This window comes from Bubalus kerabau, chromosome 22 (assembly GCF_029407905.1).
Source record: "Bubalus kerabau isolate K-KA32 ecotype Philippines breed swamp buffalo chromosome 22, PCC_UOA_SB_1v2, whole genome shotgun sequence".
NCBI lineage: Eukaryota > Metazoa > Chordata > Mammalia > Artiodactyla > Bovidae > Bubalus > Bubalus kerabau.
In genome coordinates, this window is record NC_073645.1 from 46257293 (window position 1) to 46274563 (window position 17271).

Consider the following 17271-nt stretch of genomic DNA (forward strand, 5'->3'; position numbering starts at 1 on the left):
AAAATTGAAAGACAATCCAATTAGGAAAGTTCCAGGAACTTTAAGAGCTCAACTTGAAAAGTCATATGAAAACTAAAAAACACACATGAATGGCTAAAAAAATCAAAGACATGATACTGGCAAGGGAACAGATGAGACAATCTAAGAAACGGAATAGGGATTTCAGAATCATATCAAATGATGTGAACAGCAGAGACGAAAGGACGAATATCTAGGAAAATGATGCTGGAGACATTAACCTGATGTGTGAGCAAGATCTGGGCTCCTACCACATACAGACTACACTCCACATAGAGAACCCTGGGTCCAACATTCCTTCCATACTTAACTCACTGGCTGTATTTATCACCTAAATTTCATGTTGCCTACTTAACAGTCATTAGTCTGGGTATCGTGGTATGTCTTATAATTTAAACATACATTTGTGATTTTTTTTGGTGGGGGGCTGTACCACGCACAGCATGTGAGATCTTAGTTCCCAGACCAGGGGTTGAACCCACGCCCACTGCGTTGGAGTCTTAACCACTGGACCGCCAGGGAAGTTCCCATTTGCCATACTTTTTAACATTGAATGCATATTAAGCCCTTATGCAATCCAAACATTTCTGGCATGGAATAGCGTTCGAAAGAAGCAAGTTCTACATGAAAAGCAGATTCTTGAAATCCTTACACTGAATCACAGAAGCAAATAATCAGGCTGCTTCAAAGGAAAGATAAGCTACTGGAGCATTCTGCTTCTCAAAATGCAGAGATAAACAACCCAGGATGAACACCTGCCATGCGGTGCCAACACACTAGCATCCAGGAAGTAAGAAACAAACAAAGAAAATATAAGAACAGTGTTTGCCCTTGATATTCACTTCCTCTAGAACTAGAGATAGTTCAGATTCTCACTAAAGCTCTCTAGATGCAGCCATCAACGGTATTTGGAAAGTCTTCATATTACACATAAAGAAAAGAATATAAAAATGAAAAGTATTATATATAATGTAATATCACATGAAAATATAATTTCACATAATGTAATATGTACTGCTGCTGCTGCTGCTAAGTCACTTCAGTCGTGTCCGACTCTGTGCAACCCCATAGACAGCAGCCCACCAGGCTCCCCAGTCCCTGGGATTCTCCAGGCAAGAACACTGGAGTGGGTTGCCATTTCCTTCTCCAAAGCATGAAAGAGAAAAGTGAAAGTGAAGTCGCTCAGTCGTGTCCCACTCTTGGCGACCCCATGGACTGCAGCTCACCAGGCTCCTCCATCCATGGGACTTTCCAGGCAAGAGTACTGGAGTGGGGTACCATTGCTTTCTCCAGTAATATGTACACACATACATGTTCCAAGGGCTTCCCAGGGGGCCCTAGTGGTAAAGTATCCACCTGCCAAAGCAGGAGATGGAAGAGATGCAGGTTCAGTCCCTGGAAGTCTCCAGGAAGATTCCCTGGAGAAGGAAATGGCACCCCACTCCAGTATTCTTGCCCAGAAAATGACATGGACAGAGGATCCTGGCAGGCTACAGTCCATAGGGTCGCAAAGAGTCAGACATGACTGAGTGACTGAGCACACACGCATTCCAAATAGTTTAAGGGCTGAAATATGACAGTTAAATTCTAAAGTTAATTTTTTTAAAAAGAGAAAAAGCCTAATGGTATCAAAGTTGGAAAGAGTTTCTTAAACAAGATGCCAAAAGAACCAAATACGTGATGAGAAATGACAGATCCAACTCCATCAAAATTAAAGATTTCTGTTCAATAAAGAATATATTTAAAAAAAAACCCACAGACAAACTGAACAGATGAGTGGCAGACTGGGAGAACTTTTTCTTCAAAGTCCGTCTGAAATTTATAAAAATCATTATGCAAATTATACAAGTAACTCCTGCAAATCAGTGAGTGAGAGAGAATCAGTCCCTCAGGAAAATGAGCACGCCTATAAACAGACGGTTAACAGCGAGGAGACAGCATCTGATGAGGAAGCGAGGAGGCCTCTGCCAGAGATGCGGGAACAGGGAGACACCGCCTCCAGCCATCCGATTCTCGGCAAACGGAAGGTCAACGAGAGCACAGGCAGCTGTGAGCTTGCAGAACAGGGGTCCCGCTGGCAGGCAGGCCAGGCTGCTGCTGCAGGATTGCAGACAGCCAGGCGGCAGGTACCTGCTCGGTACAGCAGCCTGGGACAGGGGGATAGGCATGGGGCTCCTGAATATGTGTCCCAGAGTCATGGCCACAGAGCCCCCAGAAGATATGGAGAAGAGCGATGGGCACAGCATTATTCCTGTCACAGGGAGGGGTGAGGCCTGTCACCCAGAATGGAAAGGGGTGCGGGGGTGTGGGTTGTCTCAGGCTGCCCAGGCTGCTAGAACAGGGCACCAAAGACTGGGCAGCTCCTTCACAACAGACTTTAATCTCTCACCATCCTGGAGGGTGGAGAGTCTGAGATCGAGGTATCAGCACATCCAGTGTCAAGTCCGAGCCTACCTCCTGCTGTTTTCTGGGTGTGACTTCACATGGCAGGAGGCATGAGGGAGCTCTCTGGGGTCCCTTTTGCAAGGGCACTAATCCCATTCATGAGGGCTCCACCCTCATGACCGAGTCACCCCCCACCCCAAAGACCCACCTCCAAATACCATCACCTTGGGTGGTGGAATTTTAACATGTGAGTTGAGGGGGGAGGGGCGGGGCTAGTGGGGGTCACAAACATTCAGCCTAGGTTTGTGGACTTCCCTGGTAGCTCAGACAGTAAAGCATCTGCCTACAATGCGGGAGACCCAGGTTCAGTCTCTGGGTCAAGAAGATCTCCTGGAGAAGGAAATGGCAACCCACTCCAGTATTCTTGCCTGGAAAATCCCATGGATGGAGGAGCCTGGTAGGCTATAGCCCATGGGGTCGCACAGAGTCGGACACGACTGAGCAACTTCACTTTTTTTGGGGGGGCGGGGGCCAGTGGGGTCACAAACATTCAGCCTATAGCATGAGTATACTCACATAATGAAAATTCCACACGGCCAACGAATGTACTAAGCCAGACTTACATATGGCAACAAGGACTGATCTCAAAAACTTAATGTCTGGCAAAAAAGAGTAAGCAAGACAATAAGATTTACGGGCCAATGCTATTTATGGAGATTTTAAAACACATGCAAAATGGCACTCTATTTCAAGGAGCCATTTGTATTTAAATAAATAGATAATGTACTGAAAGTAGACTGGAAGGATGTAAATTAAACACACTGAAGTGGGTACTACTGGGAGGAGGGAAACAGGAATGAGAAGGGAAGGTGAAAGGGAAATAATTAAGAAAATAAAACCAAGTGCAGCCTGGCACAGGTCACCCGCAAAGCGAGCCAAACCTCAGCTGGTTCTGGGGCACGTCAGTACCACATGCATGTGCAAGGACAGTGCTGAGGGCCCTTCTCCACCTCAAGAGTGGGGTCTGGATCTTACTCAAAGTCAGGACCTTCCTAGCGCGCCCCCTGCCCCATCCTTCTGCTGTGTACCAGCCCCAGACCAGCACCTCCAGGCTTTCCTCCACAGCCATGGCTCAGACCCCAGGGCCCTGCTTCAGCCCAGAGCACCTGCGTTCTCTACCTGCCTCTGAGGCCTGTGCCTTCTGACCCTGACACCCACCCCTCCAGCCTCTGGCCAACGCGGGTGAGAAGACAGAGGCTGGAAGGTGAGCTCACTTCCAAGATCAGGACATGCTGGGGACCAGCCCCGGCTGATCCAGGGTATTCGAAGCAGGGACAGCATCGGCGAGGGTCAGGATACAATAGCTTCAATTAGATATTAATTAAAGATATAAAGAGTAATAGAATAAGGATAGCTCAGTAGGAAAATTCAGTGGAGAAAAGAGACTGAGTAGCTTGGTTTACGTGGGAGACCAATAAAACTTCAAGACAAGAAGTTTGCACCACTTACGTAGGCCGCAGGCGTCCTTCCGTTCTCCAGAAGGAGAGGAGACACTGAGGCCTCCCCGGTCGGATCTTAGAAGCCCAGGCATAATTAGTAAGCATGGTGGGTTCCACGCTCCAGATGGAGACTCAGCCAGAGTGAGAGAGAGACATGGGGAGACCAGTCTTTCGAGGAACTGATCCCAATTCTTTATTTTCCATGGTCTACTTTTATACACTGAGATGTTATGCAAAAGTCACACGGGGTCAGCAATCCTGACTTTTATCAAAGTCAGGTGCTTCATACAAATGTATACAGAGGCCTTAGGGGTGTTACATCATCTTCTGGCCAGAGGGCCTGCTGACAATTTATGACCCTCTCCTTGTGACAGCGGTCAGTCAACCAGGACACTTATTTCTCCAGGGGTGATTATTCTTAAAACAGACACCACCCAAATAAAGTTACATTCCTATAGGGTGAGGGTGTAGTGGGTTTTAGTTAAGGAAAGAATTTACTTAGCCTAAGGTCTAACGTGATTAATATCAAAGGTTAATACTTATTTCTTCTATATATTCATTAATGTGTATAAGGGCAGGGGATATGGAGACTTAGCAACAAACATTAGCTCAACAAATGAAAAACCCTTCACCAATATAATTTCTAATCAACCCATTATACTTATGGTTTTCTAACTTTTCTAAGGAACCTGTTTTTAGAAAGTTTAAAGCATCTCGTGCCTCTCACGGTTGGGAGGCTGTGAGCAATCACATGTGGCCGGACAAGCCTGTCAGGCAGGCTAGAGAAACTTCAGAGGAGTTTATAGGTTAAAACACTCTTGTCACGCCCAGGAGTTTTTATTAACTGGAGCTCTAGGTTAACTCCTTCTCCGAAAGAGGTGGTGGGGGACAGCCCCCCGTAAAGTCAGAGGTGTAGGTGAGAGCACAAAGTAGTAAAGTAGGCAGGCTCTGGTTATGGGGGTAGATGCTCGAGGATTTCCAGGGGGACTCCTGAGGCTCGATCCCGCCTTTGCGTATGTCGAGCCTCCTTCCTCATGACCTTTGCCATGGGCGGAGTGCCTCATGCCGGCCCCCAACAAGGACAGTGGTCTCTGGACTGGGGGCCGGGTATTCCAGGCTCTGCCCATGTCGACTCTCAGCACAGTCCTCTAAGAGCCCCGCACACACTGAGAGTGGGCCCTGGACATCCCTGAAGCCACAGAGTCCAAGGAAGACGGCCCAGCTAACACCCTGGTGACCGCCAGGCTCAGCTGCTGTCTGAACACTGCTGAGTGTGCTTTCTTGGTAACTCGATGTCAGCGCTGATGATCGTAGAGAATAGAAAAGAGAATCCTCTATTCCGGGGAGTCCCAAGGACAGTTGGACAGGGAGGGGTGGACATAGGACCCCGCCCACCGAAGCAGAAAAATGCCAGAACCCCGTGGAAGGGGGCACTGCCAGGGGGTGGCATTGGTTTACCTCTCCCCGTAATTATTAACTTTTTCGGGATGACAGTCTGAGCAGGGAGGGTCTTGGGACAGGGCTTGTGTACCTCCCAGGGCACATGTGCTGAAGAAGTGCCTATGAATCCACAGCAGAAGGAAGGGAATTTTGGATGGAAGGGAGGGTGGGAAGGAAGGACAATAAACGATGGATGGAAGGAAGGAAGGAAGAGTGATCGCACAGGGGCACAACAAACTCAGTCTCACAGTCACAACCCCCAGAGCGGGGCCTTTGACAACATAGTATGTTCATGCACACGGCTGCTTATGAAATAAAGTCACTTCATCAGAACATGGAGCAAGCTAAGCACATCTTAGAATCATTCAAGTAAATGAAACTTACCCTTTAAGTGCCGGGCTTTTTATTTAAACCATTTAGGATAAAAACTCCTTGTTCATTGCAAAATGGACTAACACTCCCTGCTTTTAATTGCCCACAAACACCAAACATAACGACGATGTTCTCAGGGGCGTAATCTGAGCCATGTGTGTCTCGCCTGTTGTAACACCACGAGGACTTGGGGATCATGAGGTCTGAATGTCCACTCTGCCTGACCCCCAGCCCACCAGCTTCATCTCTGCCCACCTCACCCCTACTCTTCCCTTCTCTCTCGGACCCCAGCACTTTCTCGCAGGCTCTTCCCTCTGGCAGGACCATGCTCCCCGTGATACTGGAATGGTTTGGCTCATCACCTGGTTCCACACACATTCAGCCAAAATCCTGGGCTTTGTCACCAGTGTAGCCCACGCCCAACTACGTGCAGCTCAGTCTGTGGCAAGAGGGTGTATTTAGACAAGGGAGGCTGTTTTCTACCTAGCTTGGGGGCCTCCAGTGGGCATGTATGGATGTGAGAGTTGGACTATAAAGAAAGCTAAGCACCGAAGAATTGATGCTTTTGAACTGTGGTGTTGGAGAAGACTCTTGAGAGTCCCTTGGACTGCAAGAAGATCCAACCAGTCCATCCTAAAGGAGATCACTCCTGGGTGTTCATTGGAAGGACTGATGTTGAAGCTGAAACTCCAATACTTTGGCCACCTGATGGGAAGAGCTGACTCATTTGAAAAGACCCTGATGTTGGGAAAGATTGAGGGCAGGAGGAAAAGGGGACAACAGAGGATGAGATGGCTGAATGGCATCACCGACTCAATGGACATGGGTTTGGGTGGACTCCGGGAGTTGATGATGGATAGGGAGGCCTGACATGCTGTGGTTCATGAGGTCGCAAAGAGTCAGACATGACTGAATGACTGAACTGAACTGAACTGGAGGCCTGGCAGCTCTGTCTCCCTGCTGGGGAGCGGGGAGGTCCAGCATGCCCTGACAGGGGACAACTAAGCTGACCAGCTCCCTGGAGGCACCTGACTCCTCCCCACAATGGTGGGGCCTACAGAGGACCAAGAGCTCTGCCTTGGGCTCAGGACACAGAATCCTTGGGAAGCCCTAGGATGAGTGAGGACGATGACAAGGACCTCAGCTCAGAGAAGACAGGAATGGATGTAGCCTAGGACAGTTGGTACTCTCAGCTGAATGAGTCTGTGTTCACAGGAGACAGGAGGAAGGGGAGTCATGTTAGAAAGACCATCACCAGAAAAAAGTAAGGGGGGTGGAGCTGGGTGCCCGGAGATGGCCAGCACATGCATGTCCAGCGGCCTCCCCTTTGCCCCCCTTGGCCGGCCCTTCCCCATCTCCCTGACCACTTAAAAGTCCATGTACCTGAGGACTTAGTCCTTCGTCCTCGTCTCCCCTCCCTTCACCCTCAATCTTGTTAATCTCATCCCTTTTCAGGACTTTTATGTCATCTGTGTATCAAAAACTCCAGCCTGAATCTCTTGCCTGAACTTCAGGCTCATGTACCCAGCTGCCTACTCACCACATTTCCTCTTGGATGTCCAACAGATATCTCTGTCAGTTAGAGACTGCTGCGTAACAAGCAGCCCCAAACTGAGTGGGCTAAAAGAACCGTGTCTTGTTTCTCATGATTCTTTTGTTCCAGAGCTTAGACAGGGCTCATCTGACTGGTTCTTCTGCCCCATGTGATGCTGGCTGGAGTCCCTCCCATGGCTACAGTCATCTGAGAATGCAACTGGGGCTGGAATGTGCAAGAAGGTCCTTCTCACTGGTCTGGAAGTTGTTGGCCCAGCAGTCCACAGGCTTCTTTCTCCAGCCTCCTTACAGCACAGCAACTGGGTTCCCAGAGAGCAAAAGCAGAAGCTGGCAGGCCTCTTCAAGGTGAGGCCAGGAACAGACACAGCATGGTTTCCCCCCACTTTACTGATCAAAGCAAGCGACAAAACCAGCCCTAATTCAAGGATGGGGGAAGGAGTGGGAAGTAATGGCCACGTGGCATGGGGGACAGAAGGGAAGGAGTTGTCGGTGGCTCTCTTTGGACCACTCAGATGACATCTACTCCATCACAAGTCCTGCTGTTTCTGTCCTGAGAATATATCTGGAATTGCATCCCTTCCCGCCACCACCACGGCTCCCAACCTCACCTGAGTCACCAGCATCTTCACCCTGCTTCCCCACCAGCCTCCTGAGTGGCCTCCCTGGTTCTACCCTTGGAGTCTCTTCCCAGCATAGCAGCCAAGTTCACCTTTCTGTACTTTAGGTTGGATAATGTCACTTCTCTGTTCAAACCTTCCTGTGCTTTCCTATTTCATTAAGAGGGGAGCCAAAGCTCTCTGTGGCCCCCAGAGCCCTACACTGTCTGCAGCCCCCATGTCCACTCTGGCAGCACTGGTCAGACCACCGTGTGCCTCCCTGACTGCCCTCCAGCCAGCCTGGCCTTTCGTCTGAAGGGTCCCCTGCAGCCCACAAAGCATTGTCTTAGCAGGAGCAGCTACTTAACTTGCAGGGCTCAGCACAAAATGGAATTACAGGTTCTTGTTCCAAAGGACTAAGAATTTTGAGACAGGCAAGCATTAAACCAAGGGCAAGGAAAAGGAGTAGAAGGTATAAAACAATGTAAATCCCAGCCCTTGGACCCCAGCCCTGGGAGCCCAAAAGTCCTGCCAGGACTCAGGGAGGAGCCCAGCAGGATCGGCGAGGGTGGTGGCAGAGGGGCCCTAATTAGGGAGCTCACACAGAACCTGCAAGTCGGGCCACCACAAGCCCCAGCCCCACGTCAGGACAGACTTAATGACCTGGGTTGGAGTCGCCACCAACATAAAGTATTTTGTTCCCAGCAACTTTTACAAGACGTTTATGGCCCCAGGACACCTCAGGCCAACACTTGGCTTATGGGCCAGCTGCCCAGACAATGAGGGCAAAGAGGCGGTCAGCACAGGGTCCTGGAATGACGGGCACCAGGGCCGGGGAACTGAGGCCCATTCACCCCCTGCGCAGGACTGGGACCCCACCTCGTTACCTTGCAGTTTCCCCCCTCGCCCATCCCATCACTCAGTCCTGCAAGGGGCCATCTTCTCCACAGACTGGGGGCGGGGCTCACAGCATCGTAACCAGAATCCTGGGGTCTGGGAAGCCCATCACCACCCATGTTTACTTGTTGGTTTGTTTTTCTTTTTTGGCTGTGCTGAGTGGCACATGGGATCTTGGTTCCTTGATCAGGGATTGAGCCCGCGCTCCCTGCAGTGGAAGTGCAGAGTCTTAACCACTGGACTGTCAGGGAAGTCCCTGCCGCTAGTGTTTAAATGCAGCCCCAGGAAACACAAAAGCCACTGGAGGCAGGACCTGAGTCACTGCCTCCCAACAGCGCCAAGGACCCCGGGAATACCTTGAGTTCCCACAGCCCACTCCATTGCTTTCATCAGCCCACGTGCTTCATAGCAATTGATCTGATGTTACATTTTTGTTAATCGAAGATGATCATAACAAGAGTCTGACATACAGGAGCTAAGCCCTCACTCTGATGTGATTCCAGCCAAAAGCACGGAGAATTTTTACCCTGGGTCCCTCTGTCTCAAGGTAACTGTGAGATTTCCGTGCTTTACTTGTATGCAGCCATCATTTACTGAGAACTTAACACATGTAACGGAGAAGGCAATGGCACCCCACTCCAGTACTCTTGCCTGGAAAATCCCACGGATGGAGGAGCCTGGTGGGCTGCAGTCCATGGGGTCTCCAAGAGTCGGACACGACTGAGCGACTTCACTTTCACTTTTCACTTTCATGCCTTGGAGAAGGAAATGGCAACCCACTTCAGTGTTCTTGCCTGGAGAATCTCAGGGATGGGGAAGCCTGGTGGGCTGCCGTCTATGGGGTCGCACAGAGTTGGACACGACTGAAGTGACTTAGTAGCAGCAGCAGCAGCTAACGCATGTAAAGCTAGGGGAAAGGCTTCGCATGAATGGTCTCACTCAGGCCCCATAGAAACTTGGGAAGTAAGCTTGTCATCCTCCACCCCATGTCACAAGTAAGGAATCGGGTTCAGAATGGCCTGAATACATATCCTGGGGTTAGTGATGGGCCTGGAATTCCAACCCATGTCTGCAGAGGGTAACGCTGGGCGACTTCCATCTCCTTATCAAGATTCACCGCTCCTGAGAGGCAACCATGGTGTCCACATGGGAAAGGAGCAGCCAGCTCTGCCTGGCACAGTCAAAGAGGGCTTCCTGGAGGTGGTGATATCTAAGTTGGGCTTAGAATGATGAGTAGGGTTTGGCTAAGAGAGAGGAACAAAGAGAAGAAGGAGCACGTGCAGGGCTCTGAGCACAGCAGGCAGGAACCAGAGGCGTCCTGGCATCTCAGTGCACGTCCTCAGAGGCTCTGAGATTTGGGGTTCCCCCCACTGTTATTAATAATAGTAATAGCTACCATATATGTACATGCCTGCTAAGTCGCTTCAGTCGTGTCTGACTCTTTGTGACCCTATGGACTGTAGCCTGCCAGGCTCCACTGTCTGTAGAATTCTCCAAGCAAGAATACTGGAGTGGGTTTCCATGCCCTCCTTCAGGGGATCATCTTGACCCAGGGATAGAACCCACATCTCTTATGTCTCCTGCATTGGCAGGCGGGTTATTTACCACCAGCACCACTTGGGAAGCCCAGCTACCATACAGCCAACACTTACCATGTGCTTTATAGAAAAACCATTATTTTCCCCCAGAAGACTGAGAGCCAGGGACGTTAAGAAACTGACCATGTGATCTCAGGTGCAGGATGGAGCCAGGTCCACATCATGGGTTCCATTTGCAGCCAGAATCCACATTCCCGGTCTCCACACAGACAGCCTGTTGATGGGGGGCTCATGGGAGCTGGAAGGAACAGTGCTGGCATTGGTATTGGGGAGACCCTGGTTCCACTCTCAGCTCTGGCACTCACTTCTCAATCCTGAGTAAGTGACTTCACCTCTGGGCCCCCAGCCCCCTTTCCTCCTGCTTCACAGGATGTCAGCAGGATTGCAGCGGCCAGGTCATGGAAACATTTTTCTGATTATGGTAGAATAAATAACAGCCCCAAGATTGTTCGTGGGACTTACCTGGTGGTCCAGTGGCTAACACTCCACACTTCCAATGCAGAGAGTTCAGGATTGAGTCTTGGTCGGGGAACTAGATCCCACATGCTGCAACTAAGACCCGGTGCGGCCAAATTAATAAATATCAAGGGGGAGAAAAGATTGCTCAATCCTAGTCCCCAGAATGGTGAATATGTCACTTCATATGGTAAAGGGGACTTTATAGATGCAATTAGTTAACAGGGAGATGGGAGACTGTTCTGGATTATCCAGTGGGCTCACTGAAATCACAAAGCTCCATATAAATGAGAGGTAGGAAGGTCGGAGTTGGAGAAACACTCACGATAGCAGAGGTCAGAGTGATGGGTTTCGAAAACAGAAGGAGGAGGGACTTCCTGGTGGTCCAGTTAAGACTCTGCTCATAACACAGGGGACACTTGTTTGATCCCTGGTCAGGGAAGATCCCACATGTCCTGTGGTGCAGAAGAAAGAAAAACACAGAATAGAGGAAAGAGTCACCATCAGAGAAACAGGCAGAGAATGCAGGCAGAGAAACTTGCAAAACTTAAACAGGCATGGGATGGGATTCTCCCCTAGAGCCTCCAGCAGGAAGCAGCTGTGCCCACAACTTGACATTAGCCCTGTGAGACTGATTTTGGACTTCTGTCCTCCAGAATTGTAAGATAAATTTGTGTTAAGTCTCGGAGTTTGTAGTAACTTGTTACCGCAGCAAGAAAAAACTGATACACTGGCTCTTGTACCCTATTCACAAGGGAGTGATTCCAGCTGGGACTTTGCACCCTGAAAATTTTACACAAGTATCTCCCTTGGTCAAAGCAAAATAAAAGTATTTTAAAGGAGCTGAAAAATGTATAACCACATTAAACCATACCGGTCTCTTCCTGCTGCCCCCAGCTGAAACACATTTTCTTTTCAAAGAGTGATGCTAAGGTGTTTCCCGACAAAATCAGACCTGTTTGGACGGCGTCCGCTGCTTGTCACCAAGTAACCTTGTCTGCCCATGGATGCCGTGGGACCCACGCTGAAATAACAACGCTGGGAAAAGGCATACTGCTGACCAAGCAGGGGCCCTAGCGGAGGTGGAGGGTGGATGTTTTGGCAGATGTTTCTAAGAGCTATGAATATAATTTGTCAACTTTGTGGGCAGGAAGGGTGTGACCATAATTTATTAATAAAACTAATGAAAATGCATGGCAGTCAAGGGAAGGCGGAGCCCTAGAGACACTGCCCAAACTGCCCACACAACAGACAACAGTCAGGGGATGGGCCTTGAGCCGGGTGCTCATCAGTGCTTGGCCTTGGAGTCTGCCCCCCTCCACTCTGGTCCCAGCGGAGATGGACTGGGTCAGCAGAGCCCAGACAGGTCTGTCTGACTGCATCCTGCCAGCCACCAACCCTGCCATGGAAGAGAGGCCAAAACAAGAAGGTCAGAGATGGACGTTCTAGTCCCTGCCAGGGACCAAGGCGAGTTACTGTCCATCTCTGGGTCTCAGTTTCCCCAGCCAGAGCCAGAGCCAGCTGGACTAGAGGACCCAGCCTGAGGGTCCTGGCTCCCCGGTCCAGGCCCTCAAGCTCAAGTCCAGCTCCACCTCAGCCTTTCTCTCCCCCACCTCCCCAGATGGGGCCCAGCTCCAGCCAGAGCATCTACCAAATTCTAACAAAGAGTGTTGCTTTCTGCTTGCTACCCAACTTTCCCCCCTCCATCTCCCTGAGGTCTCCTTGAATGAGGTCAAATGAACTTGATCTCATTTCTTGATCTTGGGGCCAATAGATCATTTATTCTTAACTCTCTCCTTCCATGGGCTTGGCACCCTTTTCTCTTTTCTTTTCAGATCTTTACCCTCCATCTTGGTTTAAACCCCCAAAGACAACCCAGAGAGAAGGACTTGGGTGCAGGTGGTGTATTTTGGAGGTGGTCCCAGGAAGCACAGGGAAGATACAGAGAAAACCAAATAGAGTGCTGGTCCCCCAAAATGATAAGGGGTTGCCCCGGTGGCTCAGATGGTGAAGAATCTGCCTGCAATGCAGGAGATCCAGGTCCAGTGCCTGGGTCAAGAAGATCTCCTGGAGAAGGGAATGGCCACCCACTCCAGTATTCTCACCTGGAGAATCCCATGGACAGAGGAGTCTGGTGGGCTACAGTCCATGGGGTCCCAAAGTGTCAGACACAACTGAAGTGACAGTATGCACACACAGATTGCAGTGTGTTTTCATCTTGCAAGTAAATTACATGTAAAGACCTTATCCCTTCATTGCAAAGACCCCATTTTCAGATAAAGTCACACTTATAGGTAACAAGGATTAGAACTTACTATATACATACATGCATATATACATGTATGTATATAGGCTTCCCAGGTGATGACTGTGGTTAAAAAAAAAACAACAACCTGCATGCCAATGCAGGAGACATAGAGGCATGGGTTAAATCCCTGGGTTGGGAAGATCCCCTGAAAGAGGACATGGCAACCCACTCCCAGTGGGTTCTTGCCTGAAGAACCCCACGGACAGAAGAGCCTGGCAGGCTACAATTCATGGGGTCACAAAGAGTCAGACGTGACTAAAATGACTTAGCACACTTGCACTCATATATAAACTTCTTTTTGGCCATTCAGCATCTTTGTATGCCCTTGCCCACTTCATGTAGCTTGGAGGAGAGAGGAAGACTGTTCCATTACAGATGCTGAAGTGCCAGAGACCTGCCTTCCCAGCCTCCTTTGCAGCCAGGGGAACAGGCATTTGATGAGGGTTCTGTCCACGAGGTACCCATGGGAGCCAGTGACAGAAAGAGTCTGAGGCTGTGTGGACACCATGCTGGGGAGGCTGGGGGCACCAGAGATAACCACACATTCTAGAGGCTTCCAGAGTTGGGCTCAAGCAGCCATGGCTCATTCACTCTGGGATCAGCGCCAGTGGAGGCGTCGGTTCCCACAGAGATCTCAGGTGTCTCCCCAGGGGCAGCCCTGCTGAGTGATTCTAAACATTTTTACTGGCTGCATGGCCTCCAAAACTAGTTGTCTGACCCATACAGAGATCCTGTGAGCTGCTCACACCCTGCAATGCATTTGTTTTGCCTTAATAAGCAGAATTAGCTTCAGCTGCTTGCCATCAACTCCATGACCGATGCAATTTCATATACACAGCTCATTCAGCTTTTGCTTGCAACCATTCTGGCTCTGGGATTCTGGTGGGAGGCTTTGGGAATGGGCCAGCACTGATCCCCATGGGCAAGCAGTCCTGGTAAGCATTCTATGTGCTTTTCTTCTTTATAACAACTCTATTGGATAGATAAGTTTATTGCTTGGTTTTCAAAATGAGGAAACTTGAGGCTCAGAGAAGGTTTGCAACTTGCCAGGAGCAGCAGAGCTCAAAAGGATGGAGGCAGGATGTGCTCTGGGTTGGTCTGACTCTAAATCCTAGGCTGTTCTGCCAGGAAACTCTCTTGAGAGGAAGGGGTCGCTTCCTGCTGGCAGTCCTACCTGAAAATAATTTCCCTGCTGGTGCCTGGACATTTCCTGTGTAACACCATGAAATATCTTCCCAGAAACACATTCTAAATTACTTTGGACCCTGCATCATGAGGTTACATTTTAAGATCATCAGGGTTGGCTACGTTGAGGACTCTTTCTAAACAAAGCACAGTTGCAGTACCTATGAGGAAAGCTCCTGTGTGGGACAAGAAGTCCCATGAATGGAGCATCTCTTAATCTGGGGTCTTGAAGAAGCAAATTACCCACCGACTCAACAGAGCAGCAGCCTGGGCACTGACAGTCCATCTGATGGCCCTGATGGGTTTATTCCTGGGACAAGATCAGGGGAAGACAGGTGCTAAGGATGCTGAGCTTACAAGCTCCCATCAGGACTCAGAGGGCATTGAACCTTTGGGGATTTTGGCAGCTATGTCAGAAGGGAGTGGGGTGGGGGTGGGTATAGGAAGCTCAGACCAGGGCAGTGGCCCCAAGGACTCAGGACAGTTCTAGCACTTTCATTTGGGAGTTGGACTTGTCGCTCCTGTTCCTGGAGTGCCCAGCATGAAACTCTTCAATAAAAGTCTGTGGGGAAATAGGGGCCTGTGCCAGGTACCACAGTTGGTGCGGCAGAAGAGGGACACTAAGAGGAAGAAGGCTGGCATACTGAGATGCTAAAGGCACTGGTGAAGAAGGGGGACCCTGGGTGAGTAGAGGTGTTGTTCAGTCATCCAGTCATGTCAAACTCTTTGTGACCCCAGGGACTGTAGCACCTCAAGCCTCTCTGTCCATCACCATCTCCCAAAGTTTGCCCAAGTTCATGTCCATTGCATCAGTGATGCCATCCAGCCATCTCGTCCTCTGACACCCTCTTCTCCTTCTGCCCTCAGTCTTTTCCAGCATCAGGGACTTCTCCAACGAGTCAGTTGTTCACATCAGATAACCAAAATCCTGGGCTTTCAGCTTCAGCATTGGAAGTAGGGGGGTCTGAAAAGTCAGATGCTGTGGGGAAGAGTGGGACTTAGCAGCCTGAAGATCTGTATTCACCTGGGGGGCAGCCCATTTCCTGGGCCAATTGAAGGCAGGCAATTCTGAGTGGGGAGAGCTCTGGATAGATCCGAGGCAGATGGCCTTTGCTCCTGCTCTGTCACCCACGACTGGCGAGACCATGAACTACCAGCACCCATTCCTGGCTCCTCCCTCCCTCTAACCCAGAACATGGAGAAGACTGACCCCAAGTGACACCCTGAGTTTCTTAATTTGGGGCAAACACCCTGCATCTCCTAGTGTTAACATTGTCAACAAAACGGTTTCCTCATCCTCCCTAGTGCCCACCTTCCGGAAACAGCTCAGTCCCTTCCTCCTGAATGGGAAACTGAGAGGCTACTTCTTACAACAAGACGGATGCCACCGTGCCCATTTCCAAGCTCACATGAGCTAACAGCTAGAGGAAAGTGAGACCCCAGCCTTTCTCGCTCTTCCCGTTATCTCGTGTGATGTTACAGACCTGTGAACCTGGGTATAAGGGAACTTTTTTTTATTATTCCACATACTCCAGCTCCCACCCACTTTTGAGAGGTGGGAAGCCAGTGTCTTTCCCAGTCCCCTAAACCCCTGTAGGGATTCTTTACAGAGGTGACACCTGTGTTTTCTCTCAATCATGAACCCCCCCTAGAGACCCACCCTAGGAGCCTGTAACTCTACCCCCTCTGTCTGGGAGGCCCGTGGCTCCGCCCCCTCTCTCTGGGATGCCCATGGCCCCGCCCCCTCTCTCTGGGATGCCCGTGGCCCCGCCCCCTCTCTCTGGGATGCCCGTGGCCCCGCCCCCTCTCTCTGGGATGCCCGTGGCCCCGCCCCCTCTCTCTGGGATGCCCATGGCCACGCCCCCTCTCTCTGGGATGCCCGTGGCTCCGCCCCTCTCTGAGACAGCTCAGGCTCTCCTGGGACAAGCTGTGTGCTTGCAGAGGGCCCAGCGGTCACATCAAGGAGTGCACCAATGCTGCGCCCTGTTTTGGAGTGAAGACCACACAGTGGGGCCCTTTAGTCTCTAGGACCTCTCCTCCTGACGTCCTCCTGACTGAGTTCTTTTCTCCCAGTTCTTCCTCCAGGGCGCCCCTTCTCCCTTCTCCTTAATCTGCTGCGTGTTCATAGCAGTTGGCCCAAGGTCCAGCGCTGGCTCAGGGAACTGACGGTTTTGAGGAAATGGAGACAGGAGAGCGGGTAAGAAGATGGCAGTGAGGGGTGCCCTACCTCTCCTGCTTCTTCCCTGAAGAGACCAGAGACTCCGGGACGGAGGAGGAGAGCATCCTTGTCAGTGGTCTGTGGGCCCCTCATACCCAGTGCTGAGTGGCCATCACACAGGCATGATGGTGGCCTGGTGGATTCCCAGGCCTCTGCTTCTATGTCTTTAAAATGGGCACAAGAATTATATAATAAAAATGAATGTAAGATTTATTATCATAAAGTCACATGGTTTTATATAAATACATATCATACACATATGTATTATACACCTATTATAGGATTTGGCGTTGCCCAGTTGCGGGACCTGATTAAACTGTCTCTGGGAGCTGTTGCTTCTATATCTGGTGCCACAGCCTGAAGTCAGCCATGGAGAAGGCTTGGTGATGTGAAGGGAAGGAGAAGGGAAGAAGGGAGAAGGGAAGGTGGATGTGAGGCGGAGAAGGTCAGGGAAAACAGGATGAGCAGACCTACAGGATGGGCTAGAACGAGCTTAGGTGATGGGGGTGGCCTGCACTCTGATGCCCTTCATCACAGAGCTAAACACCCCCCAGCCTGGGAGCTGCAGAGGCTGAATGAAGGAGGAGTCATGACAGCCCCTGCCAGCCAGGTGAGCCCACAGGTGAGCAGTGACATCTGCGAGCTGCCAGGTGCCTTGTGCTCCAGTCTCCCAGGGGACGGGAATACAGCTGCTTCTTCACTTCTGCCTTCATTATCTCATGCCAAGCGTCTCCTGCCACTGGCC

At 50.4% G+C, this 17271-nt stretch overlaps 2 long non-coding RNA genes across 3 annotated transcripts; one reads left to right on the top strand and one right to left on the bottom strand.

The window, feature by feature from the left end:
* Window positions 1-10492: 10492 nt before the first annotated feature.
* Window positions 10493-11266, bottom strand: LOC129636760 (uncharacterized). The gene is made up of 3 exons (XR_008707105.1): window positions 11141-11266; window positions 10822-10911; window positions 10493-10597 (listed from the first exon to the last, which is right to left on the bottom strand). It is a non-coding gene; the product is annotated as an uncharacterized LOC129636760 (long non-coding RNA).
* A 2693-nt stretch (window positions 11267-13959) lies between these two features.
* On the top strand, window positions 13960-16895 carry LOC129636888 (uncharacterized). 2 transcript variants are annotated; one of them, XR_008707180.1, is made up of 3 exons: window positions 13960-14058; window positions 15614-15804; window positions 16382-16895. It is a non-coding gene; the product is annotated as an uncharacterized LOC129636888 (long non-coding RNA). The 2 variants fall into 2 exon arrangements; XR_008707181.1 differs by having other exon boundaries at window positions 15614-15739.
* The last annotated feature ends 376 nt before the right edge of the window (window positions 16896-17271 follow it).